Consider the following 7,291-nt stretch of genomic DNA (forward strand, 5'->3'; position numbering starts at 1 on the left):
GGGGGGGGGGGGGGGGGGGAAGAGAGCGAGCGTGATTGCTCTCCCTTTTGTTTTGAAGCCCGCATTTGCTGCATCTAGCAGTTGCTTTAGTAGCAGCCAAACTTGCAGCTGTTCTGACCGCGCTCCGCCGAGGTAGGGAGCGCGGCCCTGGGTGGCGACTCCGGGCCGGAGGCTGCTGCGCTGGTGGCTGCCGGAGGGACCCCGAGAGACTGTCTCCACGCAGCCCCTCCCTCCTGTGGTGACTGATTGTGTCTGTAGCAGCGGCCGTGCGAGAGTGTGTGCGCGCCCGTCCCCGCGAGCGCGGGGATGTCTGTCGTCTAGACAGGCGGCACCCTCCCTCCGTCCCCGGTGAGCCTGCGGGCCGCGGGGGGGGGGCGCGGGGGATGGGAGCAGAGGAGGAACCCGAATCGGTGGAGCCATTGCGGTCGCAGCTTTGGACATTCCCTACGGTGGTGATTCTGTTGGCTTTTTATTATTATTCCTGTCGCCGCGGTGTAATTGGGCCTGGGGAATAGATCCGCCAGGCGGAGCGGGGGTTAAGTTGACAGGCTCTGAAAAGCCTGCTCGCCTTGGCGAGTGACCCGAGCGGCCGCGGGGTGGGCTCCGGCTCCGGCTCCGGCTCTTCAGAACGACGAACAGGTGACTGTCCTGGACGCGGGTCGTGGGGGCAAGGAGGGCAGAGGGTTGTGGTTCGATCTGCGGCGGTGGAGGTCTGCGGCCCCCGAGGACCGCGGGCCGGAGCCCGGGTGCGTCTGGAGGAGGCATCCCGGGGACCGCGGGTGTGAGTTGAGAATGTCTTAACACTGACGTTAAAAGACAATCGGGGTTCGAAACCCCTCCTCTGGTCGGCGTTGGCTGTTGGGTTTCGTGGAGTTTTCAGGGCTGGGGTTGGGGGGCCGGTGTGAGCAGGGAGGGGGTGCGGCTTGTAAAGGGGAGGGCTGGCTGCCGGAGGCCTGTGTGTCCCCACCCCGAGGAGCGAGGCGTCGCCTCCCCCGCCCAGCTGTTTGTGTGTGTACACACCGCTCTGGCGTGTGTGGGGGGGGGCGGGGCGTGGGGGACAGACCGCGGCGTAGTGGGGACGCGCGTGGGCCCGACTACCCGGTGAATCGTCCCGCCAGCCCCCTCGCTGTCCCAGTTGGGCTCCTAGTCATGTGTGTGTCCGCGCGCGCCCGCGCGCCCGGGTTACTTGGACTGGGGGTCCTGCGGCTGTGCGACCGGCGAGCCCCTGCAGTTGCGTGTGCGCGGAGTCGGCGAGGGAGTTCCGGGCTCGCGGTGGCGCGGGAGACTCGCCGTGCCTCCCTCCGCGTCCCCGATGCCCCCTGACCCGGCGGGCTGGCAGCCTACTCGGCGGCGCGGGGAGCAAGTCTGGCCGGGCGGGGAGGGGCCGCGGGTGCGCGCGTGTCGCCGCCCCCCACCCTCCTGACACGCTCGGGTTGACCCTTGCTCCGGGGCGCTCGGTGGGTGCGCGTGCTCGCGCGCCCGCCGCTGCCTTGCGGACCCTGGAGAGAACCGGCGCGCTCTGCGCACCCCCTTCCAGTTCTTGGTCCTGGAGACAGTGGGGGCCAAAGGCTGCCCGGCCCACCCGGCCCCGGCAGGTCTGGGGGCTGCTGCCCGCGCTGCTCCCCGGGTGCGCGGCGGGCCGCAAGGCTTCGCCGCCTTCACCGCCGGGTCTCTGCGGCCGGGGGATTATCTTCCAGGCTAGGGGCCGGCACGCAAAGGGAGGAAGCCGCTGGAGCTGCGGGCCCCGCGGCGGCACGAGTCTCGGGAGGGCGAAAGTGACACAGCACGAGCGCCGCCGCCGCGGGAGCTGGTGGAGAGAGGAAGGAGCCGCCCAGAGCACGGGGAGGGGCCGCGGGCTGTCCGGGCCCGGTTCCTCGTGCCCAGCTCGGGGTCTGGCCCGAAAACTCAGGAATCCCAGTTTCGAGCATGCCCAGCCAGCGCAAGGAAATTGCCAGGCTTTCATGAAAATCCAATTATATGGGAACAGAATGCACTGAGCAAACGTTAGATGTGCAGCCCCTCACAGGACGCACTCAGGTTGCCTGAGGAAACTCCCTTTGAGTATTTGAAACAGGATTCGGTTTACACACAGATCATCTCTGGTGTGTCAGGTGTCTGTCCTAGATAATGTACGCTTGTAGGCAGTAATTTTGTAATGCATTCTGAGGTACAGTGTCATCGGTGATTAACAGATTTCAATAATAATAATAGTATGTTTGTATGAGTTTACAGGGCGTTTCTCCCACCCCCCCATCCCCACTTTGAATCATCATATTTATTAAGAGGGTCCTGTGAGGTAGGGGGTATTAACCCCATTTTACAGATAAGCACACTGAAACTCAAAGAGTGCCATGACTTGCCAAGGCCTCTCAGAGGGGGAAGGGCTACTTTCCCCCTCTTTGTGGTCCTGTGATTTCTCTTCTCAGCCTATGGCTTTTAATTTAAATAATGGCCTCTGTGTGTGTGTGTGTGTGTGTGTGTGTGTGTGTGTGTGTGTGTGTGTGTTTGCGTTTTTTGTTTGTTTGTTTGTTTGTTTTGAGGGTAGGTCTTGGCACCCCAGGAAGTACTGAACCTGAGTAAGGGGGTAAATTATACTGGTGTTTATTCTTTGTCAAAACAATTTTGATTTGTTACCAGTTCTCGTGAGACTAGCCATTAAAAAACACAAGTCTGCCCTGCTGTTATCATTACTCAACTGATAATTTGCAAATGGTGAATGGTTATCAGCTCTGATGCATCCACTATACCAGAATCATGCCTGAGTGTAATAAATCCCTATGGCATACATGTTTATGCAGCACCTGTCTGTCTTCATATGCGTGTGTTCATGGATTCAGCGTCATTACTGAATCCACGGTTTGTGCTTTAGGTACTGGTTTCAGAACCATTGGTTTAAAGCGTAGATCCCTGAGAAACCATCCCAGGAGATCCTCCCTGCCTCTGCATCTCTGGTGATAGGGAAGCGCTGAAAAGAGCAAAGAGCTCCTACATGCCTGGACGTATTTTTCAGAGTCCAAGTACAGGAAGGGTCTCAGACAGCCTGGAGGATTATTAGGTTCAGCCGACTAATCATTCATTCACAACTATGTATTGAGCACCTCCATGTTTCTGTATCTGGGAGTATGTGGAAAGAAAATTGAACACATAGTCCCCACCTGCCAAAAACATATTCCAGCTGTGGAGAGAAACGTAAGATTTTAAGTCCAGCATATGTTTATTGAACACCTACCTTAGGCTAGATACTCTGTTTGGGGTACACAAGGATAGTATAGTAGAAATAGCTAAGTTGTAATGCAATAAAACAGGTGTTTCACAGCCTACAGGAGAGAACAAGTCATAAATGATTTAAAGCACTCACCCTGGGGCTTAGTCCATGTCACACATGTTGGTCAGAAGGGACTCGTAATGCCAGTCCTTTTCCAGAGCAAAGGCAGGAGGAAGCAACAGAAGAACAGCCTTCCATCCCTTGTTATCCTGGACTTCAGGCTGTCTGTAACCTCCTCGGTGGGCCTGGAGGTACATCCTTCTGTGGAATTTAGGGAGCTAGTGGAAAATGTCCCTGAAGTCAACCAGCAGATTACTCCGCTGAGCAGTGAGGAGCTGACAGGTTGTTCTCCATGGTCCTGCCCCAGCTCTGCTGGGCTCTGATGGGCTGTGGTAGACTGTCTTCAGTAATAGGCTGTGGCTTCTGTCAAGGTCTCACTCAGGCCCATCCTGGGTTTAGTAGTTTCTGTCTTACCGGTCGGCGTGAATGTTTTACTATCGGTCTGCTTTTTATCTGTTCGTTCCCAGAGTCACTTTTGGGGTCCCTGACACTGTCCTCCAAGTTCACCTCGGTTTTGGGGTCTACTACCCTGGTTTTCGGGTTCTATTGTTTGCACTTCGGATGATGAAGGAGGAAGCAGGCGGTGGTAGGTAGGATGGAGAGAGTCCCAAGCCTAGAGCGAGAACAGGAGGTTCAAACAGACGGGTGAATCACAGTTGTTGGGAATGTTCCAAATGTGATGGCATTGCTACATAGCTTACCCGATAATGTGGCAGCTTCTTTTGATGTTCTTTTGGGGGGGATCCTCCACCTCTCGGCCTCACTCCCAACTCAGTCACTTGAGCTCAGCTGTTCATATTCAGGTTTATTCTTCTGTTCTTCTGCCCTCCTGCCTCAAGCCGCACACACTTTAATTTAGAACAGCGCTGTGATGGTGGCCTTCTCCCTGAATTATCACCACGCTATCGACATCTGCCTCTTATTTCTGAATTAAACCCAGGCCAAAGCTGTGGTTCAGAACAGAGGGGGGAACAGATACATCTCCGGATCCTAGGCACCCAGACCCGGGAAGGGTCTTACCGATGAGCTGATCTCCATGTGAAGACCCAGAGGCCAGTGAAGTCGCAGTGACTTGCCCGAAGTCCCTGGAAGCCCTTGGCAGAGTGGGACAAGAAAGTCCAGTTTTTCTTGCCTTGTTCAATCTTCTTTTTCCGTACTGTGATGCTTTCTGAAAAAAAAGTGGGGTTCTTGCTTCCCAAAAAGTGAGAATGCTATTTCTTCTGTGCTTTCTTCTGGTTCTGGGAAGGGCTCTGGGATCACCTCTTAGTCTTGAGGTTCCTTTCCTTAGACACTGCCCTTCCCCGCCCAGCCTTTCGTCTTTGGCATCCAGGAATCTGGCTGAGGGCATAGATTTGCAGGAGGTGGTAGGCTTGGGGGCTTCCCAGCACACTTAGGTTTGGTCTTTGGCTTTCCCTTCCCGCGGCAGGGTCCTCAGCAACCTCCTGGAAAGTGTTTGCAAAGCTGTTTTGTATGTGTGTTTTTCTAGGAAGAGGACCCACAGATTTCACTGGGGCTTCACCTGACTCAGTAAGGACAGAAACTACTGGTGGGGGCAGTGGAGTTGGGGAGGGGGTTGTTTGGCACTGGAGACTACGTTTGATTTGGGTTTACAGTTTGCGAAGTTGTTCACACAAGTGATCTCATCTGCCTTTTACCATAGCCCTGCGAGGCTGTCAGCATTATTCCCATTTTGCATACGAGGAAATCAAGTCTCCGAGGTTAGTGACCTGCCCAAGTCACAAGGAGGCAGTAGAGCAGGGATCTGAACCCAGGTCTTCAGACTTCAAATCCACTGCCTAGGGCTCGGGTGGTCCATCGTGTCACATCATCATTACAGCTTTGGGAGTGGAGTGCTTCCAAGTTTTTAGAACTTTTTATGTCTACTGTTGGCTCATATCCGGCATGGAGTCAGACCCAAGTGCTGACTAACTTACTCAGGGATGGGATGGATAAAGTAGGGGAGACAGTTATCATAGCAGTGATATGTGGCAGGGGGCCAGTTCGGATGATTTTGTGGAAGAGGTGACTTTGGAAGTGGGTCTGGGGTCTTGGTGGACCTAGAATAAGTTTTCAATTGGGGCACTGGCCCAAAAGTCTGTAAAGGGGAAATGTGTGGTGAGCACAGTGGTTGAGAAGACCCTGAGGGCCTTCTAGTAGATGGTCGAGGGGCACCTGTTCTAGCCTCGGAGTCAGGGGGGGGATGCCTCTTTTTTTTTTTTTTAAAGATTTTATTTATTTATTCATGAGAGACAGAGAGAGAGGGGCAGAGGCAGAGGGAGAAGCATGCTCCCTGTAGAGCAGGGAGCCTGATGTGGGGCTCAATCCCAGGACCCTGGGATCACGACTGATCAGGGAGGGCTTCCTAAGGGAGACAGTACAGGAGCTGAAAGCGAATGGATGAAAAGAAGAAACCAGCAAGAGAGGAAACGGAAGCGAGAAGGAACAGGAGGGGTGCCTGCCTAGGAGGGGTGACCGGAGGCTGTCTGGCATACCTAGGCATTGCAGCAGCAAGGTCAAGTTCAAAGATGGAGAGGCAGACAGGCAGGGGGCACAGATCTGAGGAGTTTTGTGAACCTACCCAAGGACCTTGGCTTTTAGACTGCAGGGAGAGCACGGAGGATGGGGCTTGAAGGGGAGCTGAGATGTGGCCTGGATCAGAAGGGAGTATGACCTGGAGCCCTGGAGCCAGGGGGCCACTGGGCTGATGAGGCAGTGACAGGTTCTATCCAGCATCCAGGTCGCAGGGGAGAAGGCCTGGAGCCAGGGCCATGAGTAGGGGGATGGAGGCAAGGCTATCCATTAAAAACATTTGGGGACAAAAGTCTGTAGTGATTGCTTAGCTTAGAGGAATAAAGGGGAAGTCACAGTGACTCCCAGGTTTCTGGCCTCACTGACGGGGTGGATGGCAGCCTTTACCCAGGTGTGAACTTCTGGTTGTCGGAGCAGGTCGACTGAGGTTGGGGTGAGAAGGAGGACCGCGTGAGCTCCAGGGTCGATGTGTTGGGTTCGAATTGCGGGTCGAAGAGTCCGGTGGCGCTGCATCACAGACAATACTGTGTGCAGGCAGCAGCCTGAGGGAGATGTGTGGGCCGGAGCTAGTTGTGGGAGTGGGCAAGAGCTGCTGCCGAGTGGGACCGCGCTGGAGGCAGCTGTAGACAATAAAAGACCTCTTCCTCCCATTGTCAGAGAATCCTTTGTCATGCCCGGCCCGCTGTCGTCAGGGAAGCCGGGCAGGGATGCTGTGTCATGCTGGAGGCCCAGCTGGCAGGATCCAGCGACAGCTGAGAGCACACTTCAGCTGGGAGCCTTTCGAGTGAGGGGAGAGGCGTTTTCATTTTTAACATGGGGGGGAGCAGGGCCCTGTTCCAGGCCCTCGGGGCACAAGCAAAGGGCAGGGAAGACTGGCCCTGCTTCCCAGGAGCAGGCAGGGTGGCTGCTCCCAGGTGTGGACCTAGGAAGCCACGAGAAAGCTTCCACTCCCTGTGCAAGTAGTCGAGTACGATTTCAATAGCAGTGTTGCAGATACTTCTCTTCTCGGCGCACTGCATTTTTAGAGAGCTGATGTGTTTTAGGCAGAGCTTCAGTCTTTTCCGTGTTCAGTCTTCATGGGCCTGAACTAGTGGCTGGCACGTAGTAGGGGTGGCACCTACATTTGTGGATCTGCAAGGATGTGGCCGTAATCGTGTGGAGTGGGAGGCCAGCCAGGGAAGGTTCTCATGAGCAGGTCCAAAGAGGGGTATCCCAACACCGAGTTAGAGTATTTTTAGTACCATAGTGGAGTAAAAATCTTGAAAATCATCCAATTACCAAGCACCTAGAAACGCTGTGTAAAATATAGCTAGCATCCTTTCAAAGAAGAGCTGAGCTCACAGAACGGAAGGGAAATACCCAGGGGACTCAAAACTGAGTGTGGACAGTCAGCTTCCCCTTGGGCTAGGCCAGTCCTGGGGGTTGGGTGGTGGGGGG

At 55.2% G+C, this 7,291-nt stretch overlaps 1 protein-coding gene across 7 annotated transcripts in view; it reads left to right on the plus strand.

Annotated features, from left to right (window-relative positions):
* Nucleotides 1-7,291, plus strand: part of CTIF (cap binding complex dependent translation initiation factor) — a 280,083-nt gene that overhangs the window by 434 nt on the left and 272,358 nt on the right. For 2 of the 7 annotated variants that reach the window (XM_034643195.1, XM_019804211.2), the window contains exon 1: nucleotides 385-639. The exons of 1 other annotated variant lie outside the window; for it this stretch is intronic. The gene's annotated coding sequence lies outside the window, so the exon portion shown is untranslated. Of the gene's footprint in view, nucleotides 1-171; nucleotides 349-382; nucleotides 640-7,291 lie in introns of those variants that run through there. 4 more of the 7 variants (XM_034643197.1, XM_019804213.2, XM_034643198.1 and 1 more) reach the window with 4 other exon arrangements.

The sequence above is a fragment of the Ailuropoda melanoleuca genome, chromosome 14 (genome assembly GCF_002007445.2).
Source record: "Ailuropoda melanoleuca isolate Jingjing chromosome 14, ASM200744v2, whole genome shotgun sequence".
NCBI classification, from domain to species: domain Eukaryota; kingdom Metazoa; phylum Chordata; class Mammalia; order Carnivora; family Ursidae; genus Ailuropoda; species Ailuropoda melanoleuca.